Source organism: Podarcis raffonei, chromosome 15 (assembly GCF_027172205.1).
Source record: "Podarcis raffonei isolate rPodRaf1 chromosome 15, rPodRaf1.pri, whole genome shotgun sequence".
NCBI classification, from domain to species: Eukaryota; Metazoa; Chordata; class Lepidosauria; order Squamata; family Lacertidae; genus Podarcis; species Podarcis raffonei.
Genome location: NC_070616.1, coordinates 23,744,462 through 23,761,599, shown reverse-complemented (window position 1 = coordinate 23,761,599; position 17,138 = coordinate 23,744,462).

Sequence of the window (17,138 nt, the reverse complement as noted above, 5' to 3'; positions counted from 1 at the left end):
ACTACTGTTTACCAAAGTGTCCTCAATGGTGTTGTTCCACAAGGCAGGGTTGGGGAACCAGTGGCCCTCTGGATGTTGTTGGGACTACAAGACCCATCTTCCCTGATCATTGACCATCCTGGCTGGGGTCGGGGCAGAGGAAGGTGTGGGTGGTGGGTGTGGGTTGCCCTGGGTGTCACCGCTGAAGGGGGTGACAAATGCCAGGCAGGAGAGACGCAGTGGCTTGAGCGCGCAGGCTCCGCACTGCCCAAACGGTCCACCCACTGCCTCCCCCCCAGAGTAGCAGACTCTGGAGGCCCCATGGTGTGCTCCACCCTTATGGGTGGCTCGCCCCACCCTTGCCCCACCCCTATGGGTGACTCGCCCCACCCTTGTCCCGCTCCTATGGGCGACTCGCCCCACCAGGCCCCTCAAATATTTTATTGTGGGGGTTGAAGCCCCCATGGTCTCTAGGAGTTGGCTACTGTGTTGGAGCTAGAGACTCCCGGAGGGCCACAATTCCCTCACCACAGAATTAAAACATTTTAAATTACCTTAATCCAAACACTAGCTGCACTCCTCCTCAAATTTTTCAGGGTTTCCACGGGGCTAATGGTAACAGGAGGCCCTGAATCCTGGAAATCTTGGTAGAGGGGGCTGTTGAGGTACTGACTTAATTCAGTAGGAAGCCAAAAGCGTTTGGTCAGGAACACTCTCAACAGCATGCTGCAATGTTTCTGCTTACATTCTTTGGTTTAAACAACTTAGACCAGGTGGCTGGGCCAGAAAGTACACTATAGTTTATCACTCCAAGTAAACATGTCGTCCTGCATCTCAGGATGCAGTTTGCAGAAATGTGGGTGCCCATATTATATTAAACCCCTTAATAGCTGCCCGACATTCCAGAACATTTACTGTATTAGCTGATGCTTTAAAATTCAATGTGGAATAGATATCTGTGGGGCCTTTTTTTAAACACACAGATGACTTCAGCTTCTAGAGGTGACTCATCCACCCTCACAAGGTGAGAAATGCGGGAATACAATCTGACCGGGGATTTCGCTTCCTGGAAAATGAAGTAATTATATGCTTATTTTCACATTTGCATTCAGAACGGGTGTCAAAACAAGGGAGGGAAGGACTACTGAGGTGCCTCGAATCCTTAACTCATACATTTTGCAGCTGAAAATAGGGACATGCTTTGTAACACGCAAAAGTGCAAAATGAGGATCACTTTGCAGGCCCTGCCAGTGACGCAGTTTTGGAGGCTTTGTGCTGTTTCCATTCACCCTGTGAGAGACTCTCTGGCACTTATTCAAAAGCCAAGAATAGCCTTGTTCAATTGCCCAGTGGAGCCTGCCCCCTCAAGGCAAATGAAGCATGGAGCCACCAAGCTCAGTCTGCCCTCAGCCAGCCCCTACCTGACTGCCTTCTTAAATGCAAGCACCATTATGGCCTCTCCTATGCTGACAGAAGTCCTCCACATCCTACTACGCCCACTTTCCCTATGGATTTGTCTGATCCTATTTTAACTGTGACCTAACTTCTACCCTCTGTTGCCTTTGAAGGTTGCCCCTATCATCTTCTACAATGTCCAGGTCCCTCCTCAGGTTCCCAGAAGGTATGAAGCCTGCACATCATCGCTGTAAGCTGTAGGGGTGTTATCCACAGTGCCAGGAGTGCCTTGGAGAAAAGCATTGACCTGCAAATGACCCCGGATAATAACCAATTTAGAATTCCTTGCAACTGCCAGGGCACCGGTGCTCAGATAACAACCTCGAGATGTGTTCTGTTTACATCTCCCGAGTATCAGACTCGTGCAAACAGCCCCATCGAAGGAATGAGCGCCTGTAATCTTGGCTGATGTCTTCAGGAAATCAAGAAGCCTTCACTTTGTTTGGCAGTGGTAGCCTGCCTTCACTGTGAACAATGGCGGAAAGGGAATTGGTATTCAATCGGAGAAATAAAGAAGGGTGGGGAGGGAACGACAATACAGAGAGGAGTAAATGGGGCTGCTAAGAGTGGCTGGTTATTTTTCTTTTCTGTACAGTTTTAAAAGCTTCTATAGACTGCCAGCCCCAGAGGCCACTTGAGTGAAGTGGGGAGAGCCCTGATGGAAGAATTCTGCTCGTGTAGGGCTTGAAGTAGTTTCTGCTGGAGTCAATGGAAACATAGCCACTAGTGCTAATTTCTAAAGAAAATGTTTCCCAACATTCAAGGATCCCAGAGTTGCATGTTTTCTGCCCTGAGGACCTTGACTTTTATTCCTAGATATACAAGGGTTTGTTCGTTTGTTTTATATTATTTATTGCATTTATATCCCATCTTTTTCTCCAAGGAGTTCCATGTCACATACATGGTAATGCGCCTTCTCATCTAATTGTCACAATTAGTTTTGGCTAATTGAGGTAGCTTAGCCTGACAGACAATGATTGACTTAAGCTTCATGGCTGAGTGGAGATTTGAACCTTGGTCTCCCAGTTCTTAGTCCACCACTCTAACCATAATACCACACTGGCTCTCTGAGTACCCACACTGGATACTCAGCGATCTTATGTAGGTCCAGAGTACTTCTTGACTTCTCAGACCCTCAGACACACACTTTCCCCTAATATATGCATTTTGTACAGATTGTTCAGCTGGAGGACTATACTGCAAAATTCAGAGGTGTGAAAAATTTGAAGTATAGCTGTGCTGCAATTCTCAGAGGTTTCCTATCCAGGCACCAATTACACAAACTTAGCTTCAACAGAACCACAACATCATGTGTTACTAGCATTGTTTTCATCCAATACCAATATTATGGTGAGGCACCCCATAAAATAAATGATAAATGACCACATCAACTAAAGAGTAAACAATATTTGTAGAAACACCAATGGGCAGAGGCATCCAAAAACTGTTAAAAACACAGAGGAGAAGGCTTTTCAAAAGACTCCATGTTGGAGTCTGTTGTGCTTGTAAGGGGAAGGTGTTCCAAAATGGGGAGCAACCACAGAGAAGACTCTATCCCATGTCACCACCCAATGAACCTTCCCTGGCAGTGGAATGGGGAGAGAAGCCTCCTTTCCTGATCTTAAATCATGGGTTAGTAAGAAAAAATCATTTTAGAAGGTTTGCATGTGTGTGGTGATTCTTAAAAAGCCTAACAAGCTATATTTCCATTATTCTTAATGAAGAGCGCTGCAAAACTCAAAAACTTTGACACCCCTTTAGAATCTGGCCCAGCCAAAGAAACACTCATCACAGACTTGATTTTGCCATATTCTAGAACGGTCCACTGATATTGACTGGTTGTCCTTCCCTACCTACTTGGGATGTTGAAAGGATAAATTCTCTCCAGGCAGCACAGTGTTTAGAGACTGCATGGTCCTAAGGCCACATAAGTGTCTAAGATAGATAGTGGTAGGCGCGAAACTCATTTGGGGTTGCAATTTAGTGCTTATTGACACTGCCTGGGCTGGCACCTTTGGGTAATTTAGTACCACTCTCAAGCACACCAGCACCTGCTTTCCCTATTCTCTAAGCAGCCCTTCATCAGGGCAAGGAATGCTCTCTCTGACTACTTCTGTTTCACATCAAACCACTTTGCAGTGCCATTAAATATTTTATGGCTCATTTTTGCTCTGGAGGAGCTTGAGCTTTCTATGGAAGAGAGGATCAGGTAGAGAGGCGATTGAGAGAAAGAGAAAGAAAGGGGGACCTGGATAGAGGGCTAAGGAGGTAACAATCAAAGGGAGCAACTCAGAGTCAAAAGAGACATCAATTTGCTTCCATCTGGGGCAGAAGATACCGTCGGATCGATCAATCTGACGGAAGGCTCCCTGTGGCTCTCCAAACGCCAGCCTTATAGAGATTGCTTAGCATTCCCTCTCCCTCTCTTTCCTCGAGTTAAGGTGATAAATCAAGGTGAGTTGCTGCTCCTCCACTCATTTTATGATATACACCCAGACCCCTGGCCTGCAGGACAGAGCATGGAAGATGGATTGGCTGGTTCTCCTGGAGTCCCTGGGAAAGGCGCATGTCATCATGATGAATATTCCCAAGACATTTTTTTAACTGACTCAGAAGAATGTCCCACAGGCATGGCCAAGGGGGTCAAGGAGAAAGATGGTGAGTGTTGTTGTTATTTTTTCCTAGACATAAACCAATCTGCTAGGGATCAGGCAGATACTGCAAAGTGTGAGTGTGCTTGGGTGGTTTCTTCTCCAGCTGTTTGAAACAACCAGGATGCTGGAAGCAGTGCTGGCGTAATCACCAACATTTTCAATATAATACTGGATAGTAATTAAAAAGGTAATCAAAACTGTAACTTCCATCATACCCAGCATGGCCAATAACCAGGGATGAGTTGGAGTCCAACAACATCTGGAGGGTCAATAACTCCCACCTGATAGAAAAAGGATGGCACTATTGTGCAAGTGTAGCCAACATTGTCACCTCTGGATCTTGAGGACTACAACTCCCATCATCCCTGACCATTGGCTATGCTGGCTGGGGATGATAGGAATTAGAGTCTGTAATGTCTAGAGGGTACCATGCTGACCCCATGTCGACAGAACTTCCTCTATAAGCAGGCATGCCTTACCCATCCTCTGTCAGTTTTTAAGCAGACCTTAAAGGCTTTTCTGCTTCAGATATTTTAATTAATATGCTAGCACTCTATATTTAAACTGCTGCTGTTTTTAAATCCTGAAATTTAGCTGCTGGATTTTAATACATGTAGCATTTTGGTATTGTTTTCAGCTGCTGCTGGGATAATACTCTGTGATGTTTTAGCATTTAGATTGTGATTTTATGTTACGATTTGATGAATTCTCTTGGTTGCTTTCCCCCCTAAATGCGGGTCACCTAGCCCTGGAAGTCAGGCAGCTGACAAATGTTGAGATAAAGAAGCAGGCTAAACTAAATGAAAAATAATAATAAAAGGATGCAACTGGAAAACTTCCTGGTTGAAATTTTGAAACATTTGCCAGTTAGTGTGCATAGGTGAATCTGACGATTTGGGTTTCTTGCAATCTCTCTTCTTTTCTTAATTTTTCTAATCTTAAATTCAGCTTGAACTTGTACATTAGTTAGTATTCTAGTGTGAATTTTTCCTAATACACCCATATTTGTATGCAATATTGTCTAATAATTCCCCCCAAAAGGATTTTCTGTTGAAATGATGCATTTTGTGTGTTATTCTCACCAATATATGCATTTTTATGCACACTTTACCCAGTACATGCATTTTTGTACACATTACTTAACTGGAGAACTTAATTGCAAAATTCAGAGAAGTGTGATTTTTTTTTTGAAGTGTTGCTGCATTTTTGATCTCACATTGCTTTAGAATGTGCAGTTTAAGTAGGCTTGCCTGTAAATGAGAACCAAATTGAATTTCTGCCACATCCCCACTGGTTAGCAAATTGTAATAAGCCATTTTTTAAAACCCTGGGTACAAAGAGAAAGCACCGCAGAGGGGATTTCTGACGTGTTCTTCCAGTTCAGCTATATTTCTGCCAATTGCCCCAGCATTCTTTTTTTGCAATCAGAGCTGTGATAGCTTTGCATGTGCCCCCCACTATCGCAGGGCATTCTGCTGTTTGTTGGTTTCTGGCACCAATCAGAACAATACAGGAGACTTTAAATGACACCTTGATTATCACTCACATTTTCAGACACTGTCCAACAGCAGTAGCTGTCAGCTTTCATCATGCGAGGCCGCGGGTTCTCATCAAAACACTCTGCCGTTCTGGAGAAAGAGAGAGAGACCTCGACGACTTCTCCGTCGATTAGGATTCTTCCTTCTCATCCCTTAAGAGCTTGCTTCCTCCGGGAGACCTGCTTGGTATTTATTTTCTCCATCAAGGCAGTAGCTTGGGGGTTTCTTGTTTATTTAGCTATTTACAGGTTTGAAAGAGAGACGAGAGGTTGAGAGGCCCTTGTATTACAGCTGAAACAAATTGGAGAAAAAATTGGTCTCCAGCAAATGCTTCCAGCTCAAATTAGCTGGCAGGCATTTGAATTGATAGCCGGGGTTAGCAGTGTGCAGATTTGGTGTGACTAAAGTGGGGGAGGGTGGGGGATGGATTTTACTCTTTTTTTAAATGGGGGGGGGATCACATCTATAAAGAAAAAAGGGAAAACATGGGGTGGGGGACCTGAGACCCGGGGGGTGATTGTAGCTCTCCAGAACTCTCCACAGGCCAGACCTCCAGATGGCTCTGCATTGTGCCCTGAGCATTTTTTCGTGGTTGGAATTGTGACATCCTGTTGCAATGCCTTTTTTGCTTGGCTGGATGCAGGAGAGAGAGAGGTGTGTGAGTGTGTGTAAAAAGTAGGCTGTTGTACAGAGGTAAAGCCTTCTCCTCCGGCTTGAGCCACTTTCCTCCCTGCTGCTCGACCGTGTTCTTCCAGCAATATATTTCTGTGTGGGAAAGAGTGGTTGCGGGTCAAGCAGCCATGGGACAGAATTCTGAAAGCATGTAGCAAAAAAGAGAGACAAGAATCCTGAAAGAGGGAAATCAGCGCATGATTACAGGCTCCACCCATTTCTCCTGAACTCTATCAGTAGGTGTAGAGTGGTTTTAACCTTTCTCCTGCCCCCACTACCCACTGTGTTCCTGATTCAGATTAAAATGAATTGATCGTTTTGCTGCATCATTTCCATTATCAAAAGCTTCCCCCTCTCACATAGGGAGTCAGCCATCTAGCCTTTTGATTCCAGATCTTAATAATGAGCCGGGAAGCATTAAAGTGATTGCACCCTCTTTTGTGTGGTTTTTTTTTAATATAAAAGTGTGTATTTTGCCTAGTATGTTCTCTGTGTGCAACTGTGTACATATCTCTCTGTGTTAAGGGGGTACCTCTCTCTTTCTCTCTCTCTCTCTCCCCCTCTCTCCCCCTCTCTCTGTGTGTATGCTGTTGTGTGTGCAACCAATTACAGTTAAGTGTATGTCCCTGAGTCTTAAGTGTATCCCTTTGTGTGTGAGTGTAATTATGTTTATGGGCTAAAGGGGCATGGTTGGGTGCATGTCAGGCCTCAACCACTGCTGGGCAATAGTCCCAAAAGTCTTTCCACTGGGGTAATGCAGCTCTTTTGGCTAGAAAGATGTCCCTCATTCCTGATTTAGAGCACTAAAGGTCAAACCCAGCATTGCTAGCTCTCAAAATGCAAAATCATGCAGCAACCAAGATCCAACATAAGCCCCAATGAGCTACCAAAACATTCAAACAGCAAGACAGTCCACAAAAGCACAACAAGGGGCCAGCTTCACCCTCAAGGGCCCCTCAGAATTTTCTAAGCATGTAGTTCTTCACTTACCATAGAGCAGCCCTCCAGATGGGCTTCCTTAGGGTGGCTGCATCAGCACCACTGATGTGACCCAATATCTAAAACAGGGGTGCCCAAACTTTTTTCAAAGAGGACCAGATTTGATGAAGTGAACATGTGTGAGGGCCGACCAAAGTTGTTGAGCTGTTTAGCTTTTTTCAGGATTTTACCCCAGGACATATACTGCCATGGGGGCCAGATTAAATCAACCAGCGGGCCGGATTAGACCCCCGAAACAGACTTTGGACATGCCTGATCTAAAAGCTCTCACCTTCCATCCCACAGACACACACTTCTACAAACCTGGAGACACAAAGCAGGGACCTCTTCTGGTGATCTTAGGATCTGGAGTAGGTGGGGGAGGTTTTCTAGGATGTGGTTCCCAATATCTCCTATCACTTCTCTCCTAGGGAGTGGAAATGCCCTTCTCTTAAACGCATTCACTCCATTTCCAGGGTCCTGCTCTGGGAAGGTTTATTCTGCTTGCCTGCTGCTCAAGATCTGCAGTTCCCAGGATGATTGCCTGGAGCTGCATAAGCCTCCTAAAGGCACAGGCTACTTTCAGCTTGAAGAGTGACTGAGCTGATTGTGATGGGGTAGGTGGGAAACATTCCATTAAGGAATGCACCATTGAGGGCAGGACAGGAGATCTGTCAGTGTAGGTGATGGACACAGATCGCGAATTGCTCATTTACTGGAGGAGAGGAAGGCGTTGACTGCTTCCTGGGGAGCATATTGCACTGTGACAGAATGAGAAATGAGAGGCCTTCTCCAGGAAAGTACATGCCATGCCAAAGTGTGGGCAAAATCCACCGCTCGGTGCCAATTTAATGCATCCCCCAAAGGCCTCCCAGGCAGATGTTTCTATCTCTTTTGATCTTCCCTATTACCTCCCGCCCAACCCACCTTCTCTCTCCCTCTCTATACCCTTTCAAGAATGAGACCCTGGTCACCTTGTCCTGAATTGCTGGGAACAGCTGTGGCTTGTGGAAACAAATAGAAGCATCTTCATTTTTAAGAGAAATGATGCATTGAGCCAGCCAGCTGCCCCTGCCTCTGTTGCTCCGCCGTACGTGAGCACACAAGTTTTGACAGATGGCACGGCTTTGAGTGACTGCTTCAATTTTTATTCTTTATTATAATCCACGGCTTGAGTTCCAAATACTTTAAAACCATTACCGGCCCATAGATCACCCCAAAGTGCTAGAGTCCGGTGCGCTTAATAACCCTCTGGAAAGTGCTATCAATCAGTAGAGGGAAAACACCTAGCAGCAAACTGTTTAGTGCCTAAGATACCTGCTTTTGTCAGAGACGGATGGGACTGCAGCACTCTGCAGAGGTTCCTCAATGCCAGTGTTTCTGCTCTCTTCTCTTCAGGGGGTGGAGGCAAACCTATTAGGCCTGCTCTGAACATTCAACCGTTTTGAATCTCAGCTGTTGGGTGGGGGAGGGCAAACCTGCCCATTTCAGTTTCTCTTAGTTTCTCAGTTATTCAATCTTAAGTTCAGTTCTCATAGCATATAGTCCAACTGTGGAACTCACTCCCACAGGAGGAAGCGATGGAGAACTGCATTGCAAAATTTAGAGAAGAGTGAATTTAAATGGATGGCTATGTTTCTGTTTGTGTATTGTTTCAGAGAATTCAAGTAGAGTAAGTGCACCATTAAATGTGAGCTGAAAAGAATTTATTTCCTCATCTCTACTCTCAAATCAAGAGCAGCTATGTCAGGAGGATAGACGTATTTCCTTCAAAAATAAATAAATCGTAAGTATATTCACTCACCTCCTCACTTCATTGCTGCTGTGGTTTTCTTCTCCTTAGTTAAGGGGGGGGATATCAATTAGTAAGGAACCATGTGATAAATGAGCTTATGCTGTGAAATTGTGTAACCAATCAGATTTGTACAACTGATGGGGAGATAAAAGCTTCCAGATAAGCCATCCCACCCAGGGACTACAGCCAGGGAACACAGGATGATATTGCAATGCTATTAGAATTCGACCTCATTTGACCATGTGATAGTGTCAAGGCAGGAAAATGAAAGCCATGGCAGGTGAACACAAGAGCAGGTAAGGTAAATTCACAGGCAAACCTTTTTGAAAGGAAAGTTGAAAGTTGGTTGAAAAGGGGATGCGTCTTCATGAGAAACCATCAAGAATTTATTGCTATTGGAAAAAATAGATATGCAGATTAGCCAATGATTAATTTGACGTTTGTGATTCAGGCTTTGGGAATTTGGGAAACCATAAGCCCTGCCATCACCACCACATTTGGTTATATGAGGGTGATGAGATGTCTCCCTGGGTTCCTTCCAAGGTAACCTGTGGTCCCCTTCTTCCCTTTGTTCTTATCTTAGACTCATTCATACCTTCAGTGTGAAGAAAGAGCCCAAGGTTTGTGCTTCTGACAACTTCTTATAGGAAGTGTCTTCCTTTGTCTTCCCTTCCTTGCTGAAGTGTCAAAGTGGCATCAGGCCAGATGGAGAACAAGTGAAATCAGCAGCTTGGATTTTAATGTGCTCAACTGATGAAGCACCTAACAGATTGTTTAGGGGAGTGAAATGTTAAGCTAGGTGACCACAGTGGTGACAAACTGTCATTCGTTTTAGCCAGGCTAACAGATGCTTTCCATTTCCTCTTCAGCACAGACACCTTGGTACAAAATGAACATTCTGTGTGAGTGTCAAGAGTATGAAGTTCAGGGCTAAGGATGTTAGAAGTCAAAGTCTCACCTGGACTAGCCGACCAACTGATTCACAGGCGCTATCCTAAGCATGTTTACTCAGGTGTAAGTCCCACTGTGCTCATCGGCTCTTATTCTTCAGTAAGTGCGCTTACAATTTTAATAATAATAATAATTTCATAACATTTATATATCACTTGATTATAATAAAACCTCTGTTTACAAAACAACAGGAACATTAAATGCATTAAGGAAGACAGTTAAAACAGGTATTTAGAAACATTGAACCTAACAGTAATCTAAAAGTGATTAAAACATGTGCCGGCATTTTACATGTCTGGATAGGCTTGCCTAAACAAAAATGTTTGAAGCAGGTGCTGAAAAGAGTACAGCAGAGGCACCTGACTGATGTCAATACACAATGTAAGGTTATCAGGGGGTTACTCGAGAGCAATCAGGCAAATGCCTCCCTGGTTGGCTGTAAAGCCTTGTTATTGGTGCCAAAAAACCTTCACCATGCAGAGTGCCACTATTCCGTGGCTCGCTCATTCACTGGCAGAATCTGTGAGTGGGCGGTCCTTAAACCTTCCCCAGCAGAGTAGTTTCTTGACGCCCAGTCTGCGCTTCCCCTCTCTGCACGGAAGCCTACTGCGCAGGGAGGGCGTGGGTAACGGAGGACCTCTGTCCTCCCCACTTTGCTCAGGCAAGGTGTGCTGGCACCGCCTCGCCTCCTCCGAGCCCTGAAGCTCCTCTCCACTGGAGGCGTGGTTACTCTCCTCCGCTGAGGAAGTGCTGCTTCCCACGATCTTTGGGGGCTCTCTGTAATCCATCCGGCTTTTCCCCTCTCGTCCCTGAGCCAATGGCAGTTCCCTGACAGGCAAGGAGTTCCAAAGTGTAAATGCTTGCACTGATCTCCTTCATGGTATGCTAACGGAAACCTACATTTTTGTAAAGCAATGCTTTCTAATTCAGTGCATTTTTGATATGTTATTTTCAGCAATACCTTTTTTATTCACACTTTGCCTCCTCACACAACTTTTTCATACATATCTATCATCTCTATTAATTTGAGGGCAAAATTCAGGGAAGTGCAAATTGAAAGGATTATTGCATTTTAGTTCACATATTGGGTTGGAAAGTGTGCAGCAGGTAGTGTTGCCTTTAAATGAAAGTGGAATCAAATTCCTCCCCTATCCATAACTCTATGTCTGCCCTTTTTCTTTTCTTTTTTAAACTAGGATGAGAAGGCCTGGGAAAAAATAGGGAGAGTGCATTCAGATAACCCTGAAATATGACTGCTTAAAGTTCAGCCTGACTGAATCGCCAGATGATGGGCAACCCAATCCACTGTCCTGTTAAGTTGAAATATTAGTGTTGATGGTAATTCAGTCCTATTGATTGGACCGTTGATCACTGTGTTTCCCTCCTTCCTCCTTTGACGTTAACCTGCTCCTTGACTAGATAGATGAACCGCGCACCCCCCACATCCAACAAAGGCCTCCTTTGTAGTGACTTGTTACTCAAGTCCAGCGGCATTCAAGTGATACGAACCTGGATCAATGAGCAAAGCATGAGTAACTTCACAGTAATAACACTTAATTAAGAGCTGTCTGTGCCCAGCAGTAGCTAAGGAGGATTCTGCCGTATCAATCAGTGCTTAAATGTGATGCAGTGTAATCTACTGTCAGGGAGTGTGAAATCTCTCAAGGGTTATTTGAGTTTGTCCAGGTCTCATGGATTGATCTGATGTTCCCACGTGACCACCAATAAACATCACTCCATTTGTCGGCATGCACAGATGACCAAGTGATGAGCTATCCTCTTGAAAACAAAGTTCTATATTGTCACTTTTGCACTACGGCTGAATATTGGATGTCAGAATCAAGTCCCTGGCTTGGAAATTTCCTGCCCTAGTTGTCTCAGTTATACTTGCTATTTGTCAACCGGTCACATCCTGATCAGCAGAAGGGAGTACTTAGCAAACAACCTGGGAGCAGGGGCGTAGGAAGGGGGGTGGTCCACCTCGGGTGTCATTACTGGGGGGGTGACATTCGGCGCCCCTGAACCATCTCTGAGGTAGCTTGCAGGCTGTCTCCACCTTCCCTGACCCCAGCAACTATTCTACCTGGCTGCCTTCAGGTGGTGCAGGGGCTGTGATGCTGAGGTGGGGGCTCCTTTAAACTTCTCCCCTCAAGGGAGAAGTTTAAAGGAGCCCCCAGACATGAACCCCTCAATGTGATGGAGCCTGCACCCCATCAAAGTGTGATGGAGCCTGACCTCCCCAGCTGAGCAGCCCTGATCTATCTCCTACTCCTGTGCAAGCAGGAGCAGCATTGGGATTGGTTTAGCACTTCCTTCTTTTAATAATTTCAATGTGGGTGGGTGGGTGTTTATGACCAGCACCGGGTACCACTTAACCTTGCAACACCACTGCCTGGGAGGAGGTAGAAAAATAGTCCTTGCACCAGAAGTCATAAGAGCATAAGAAGAGCCCTGCTGGATCAGGCCAATGGGCCACCTAGTCTCACAGTGGCCACTAGATGCCTGTGGGAAACCAGGAAGGAGGACCAGAGCACAAAGACAGTCTTCCCTTCCTGTGGCAACTGGCATTCAGAAGTATTATTGCCTCTGAAGTCCAAGTCTTTCAAGTGCAATGGCTGCCAGTTGAGGTCTCCAGACTGTTCTTTCTTTTTCAGATTTACGTTTTCTAATAGCATAATTTATAGCCAAAAGTATAACACATATTAAAAATTCAACAAAGAAGTGGAATATAAAACGGGACATGGAAGACAGAGAGGGTAAAAAGAGCAGAGGCAAAACAAGAGGAGAATGTATGGGGAGAAGAAAGCTAGCAATCAAGGAGGTAGTCTACCAGTGACTATTAGCCATTATAGATATGTTCTACCACTGCAATCACAGGCAGGAATGCTTCTGAATATCAGTTGCTGGAAATCTCAGAAGGGGAGAGGCCTATTGTGCTGAAGTCTTTTTGCAGGCTTCCTACAGGGCAGTTGGTTGGCTCCTATAAGAACAGAACACTGGACTAGATGGGCTATTGGCCTGATCCAGCAGGCTTCTCTTATGTTCTTAAATATTACATATATGAATATATAATATACTGCATGGCAAAATTTTCAGAAGTGCAAATGTCAAAGTTTGTGATCTTTTCTGGAAAGTGTGAACATGGTGACTTCATTGCTGGTCTGGGGAAAAAAGCGGTAGTGCTGCCCTATCTTCTGTCCACCCTGTCCACAGAGTAGTGAACAACTCTGTTACCATGTTGGGGTGTGAATCTGTATTCTAGGGGATGTCTGATTTTGAATATAGCAATATTCAATATATATCAATATCTTTTGAATATATATAAATATATCTACGATACATGCTCATGTGAATGACCAATAGGACATTCTTGACCTACAAATATGCTTCGGATTTTGCTTGAGACAAAAAAACTAAGGGCAGCAAGAGATTCATGGAAATGGAGGCTGATCCAAGTGGGCAAAAGTGTCAGTACCAACCTTAATCAGCTCCCAGGCACTACCAACCTCAATCAGCCCCCAGCCCTGCTTGCCTGACTTCTTCTGTACATCCAGTCCAGGGGGAGGCACTGGGGCCCATTGGAGAAAATGCTTTATGACATCCTCCCCAGCCTGGTTTTGTCCAGTTATTGTTGGACTGGAATCGCCAAAGGTTGCACTCCATTAGGATGAATAGGACACTGCCCCACCAACCTCGATCTGCCCTCAGGCAGTCTCCACCTGCTTGCCTTCTTTTTTATAACATATCTAGAAGGTGCTCTTCCTGTCAGCTTCCTCCTCCTTAATCTCAGTGTTGCCCTTGTAGAACTCAGTAAGGAGGGGGATGGGGACAAAACTTGAATTAGTGGCTTTACCTGCCATTGGCTCTGACACCACCTATTGTTGGACTCTCTGCTTTCCACACTACTGAGCCTTAGTGAGCAACAGCCACCCTTGATCCATGGGAACCCCTTGAGGTCTTCCTTCTATTCTCTACGCTTCAAACTCCTCAGATCTGGGAAGGACTTCCCCATTTTACTTGAGGCAAAAGCTTGCCACAACCTAGAGATGTGCACCCACATACACACCAAACTAAGAAATTTGGCTGGCTTGATCCAAACTCTTTGGAAAGGACTGTAGTTTAGTGACTGAATATTGGCTTTGTATCCATAAGGTCCCTGCTTCAATTCCCAGTGGCATCCCCAAGTAGGACAGGGAATACCTCACATTTGAAACTCTGGAGAGCAACTGCCAGTCAGTGTGTGCAGCACTGAGTTGGATGGACCAATGGTCTGACTCAGTGTAAATAATAATAATAATAATAATAATAATAATAATAATAATACAATGGTACCTCTGGTTGTGAATGGGATCCATTCTGGAGGCCCATTCGCAACCTGAAAGAATGCAACCTGCATCTGCACAGGTCGTGATTCACCACTTCTGCGCATGCGAGTGATGTCATTTTGTGCGTTTGCGCATGCACGAGCGGCGAAACCCAGAAGTAACCCTTTCCGGTACTTCCAGGTCGTCGTGGGACGCAACCTGAAAACGCGCAACCTGAAGCATATGTAACATGAGCTATGACAATAATAATAATAATAATAATAATAATAATAATAATAATAATAATAATAATAATATAATACTGCACCCACCTGTCTGGTGTGCCCCAGCCACTCTAGGTGGCTTCCAACACTTACGTTTGTTTGAGGAAGGAAGGGACCCCCAAATTTGGTTCTGTTTTAGCTGAATTCTTTTGTGACAACCCTCCTTCAAACCGAGCATCCAAGCAGCAAAATGTTTTTAGGGAGAGGCAAGGATGGTGTCATGTGATCCCCAGTGGATGCAGTCACTCTTGAGAAGAGTCTTGAATGGACTGGTGCGGACAGTGGCTCACCCTCTCCCTGCACACCATCCTTTTGAAACCCTGTTGCTTAATTGCAAGGCAATGCTAATGCCTTGCACTCGGCCGCCTGAAAGCTTTTGCCGTCCGGCTGCTGCATTCCACACTTAGCAAGCGCACAGCCATTTGCCTGTTCCTTTGTCTTCGTTGCGACGGTAGCAAAAATCGCCGCTAATGTACTTGCCTCTGTCATTGCGATGCATCCATAAATAAAGGGGGATAATAAAAGCATTCCCCTTTTTTCTACTCCTTTTCAAGTGGTGACAGGAGCTACCGGGCAAATTACATTTTTATTTTATTTTTGTTGCTTAAAAAAAAGAAAGAAAGACAGTAAAACGGTTTCAGTGTTTCTCATAGTCTAATAAACAACCACTTTACCCTCATTTGCAGCCTTTTGTAGATGTAGTAATAAGAGCATTTTTGTCTCTGACTTGCAACAAAAGGCAAATAAGCAGAAGATACCGAAACTCTATAGAATTTCACGGGCATGAAAGCAGAATGCTTCTGTTGCGTAGGTGGGAGGAGGGCAGAACTCAGTGATGAGTGATGTCTTCCACACCTGCCTCTGCCTCTTGGCTCCTATCTAGCGGTCTTCAAATCCAGCTTTTTGCAACAGCACCTAGTTCTTAATAGAAGAGTTAACATCATGGTTGGGGCTGTACTAAATGCAGGTTAGTGCTCAAGTGATTGGTGTAAGGGTTAGAGTGCTGGACTAGGACCAGACAGATTCAAAGCTCTGCTCAGTCATGGAGCTTGCTGGGTGACCATAGGACACTCGCGTGCCTTCAGCCTCACCTTCCTTACAATATTGTTGTGAGCATTTGATGCAGGGGTGGGAGGGAGAAGAACTGTGCATGGTTCCTGGAGCTCCTTAGAGGAATGGTGGGGTAGGAAGGCAATGAACATCCTCCAAAGGCAAAACCAAAATCCTTTCCACTTACAAAGCTAGCAGGCCAAGGATTAAGGGGCATTATCCCCTTGTGTGTCATGACCAGCAGTGATCAATATTGCAAGGTCTCCAGTTAAGGAGACAGAACAGGTTCACAGCTCTGAGGCTGTTATGCAGGAGCTCTCAGAACAACCTCCTGTAGCACCACAGCCTGGACCCCCATGGGACCTTCTCCTAAGCCTGAAGAACCAAATGCCTCCCACCATACTCCTAGGACGGCACTAGGAGGGAAGCTATGAAACAAAGGAGTGCTCGCCTTCAGACCAGAGGGTTGGCCTTTTAAGACTCCACAAGAAGTTGGAGCCTGGAGGAGGAGGTAGTCTGGAGGCAGGGACATAAAAGGCTTCAGTCTGCTTCCACCCTTTGATGGAGCAAGTTGCTCACAATGAGCTGTCCAGGGTCCTGAGCACAGTATCAGACTAGAAAGCAACATGGCAGCGCTTGAGAGGGGGAGTCTGGGGATGGAGGCTTAAAATGGCTCAGTTTGCTTTCAACCTTCACTGAGGCAAGTTTCTCACATGAAGTTTTCTGTGATTCTGTAACTCTTGCCCCATGGCTCCAGAACCAGACCAGTACACCAGTTTAGGACAGGGAGAAGAGGTGTGTACAGTGATACCTCAGGTTAAGTACTTAATTCATTCCGGAGGTCCATACTTAACCTGAAACTGTTCTTAACTTGAAGCACCACTTTAGCTAATGGGGCCTCCCACTGCCGTCGCCGCTGGAGCATGATTTCTGTTCTCATCCTGAAGCAAAGTTCTTAACCCGAGGTACTATTTCTGTGTTAGCGGAGTCTTTAACCTGAAGCATCTGTAATCTGAAGCGTATGTAACCTGAGGTACCACTGTATATCCTAGCCAGTCTCCATCCACTGGAAGGCAAACCACTGCAGAAGGGAGTCTGCTTTGATGTAGGCTCCCTGCACAGTTTAGAAACCTGCTCATATACCTAGGTTGGCAGGATGGTGGTGGATTTTGCTGCTCAGGTGATTGAATGCCTTGGGTGAGCCAGCCCTGCTAAGCAGGGGTTGAGATCCAAGAGTGTGATCAGGAAAATAGAGCAGCTGCCTAGGCCTTGTCTCCACATCAGGAGCATGGAGTTGTATCCAATGCCAGCCAAACTCAGAGTAAACACATTAAAATTAATAAACATGGTCAACTAAGGTCCATTAATTTCAGTGCGTCTACTCTGAATGAATATTAGTTGGGTATGGTGCATGTTGCTCAGGCTAACCAGTAAGCTGTGATGCTAAACTCTGAAAGGCCTGATGGAGGTTTTGGGGG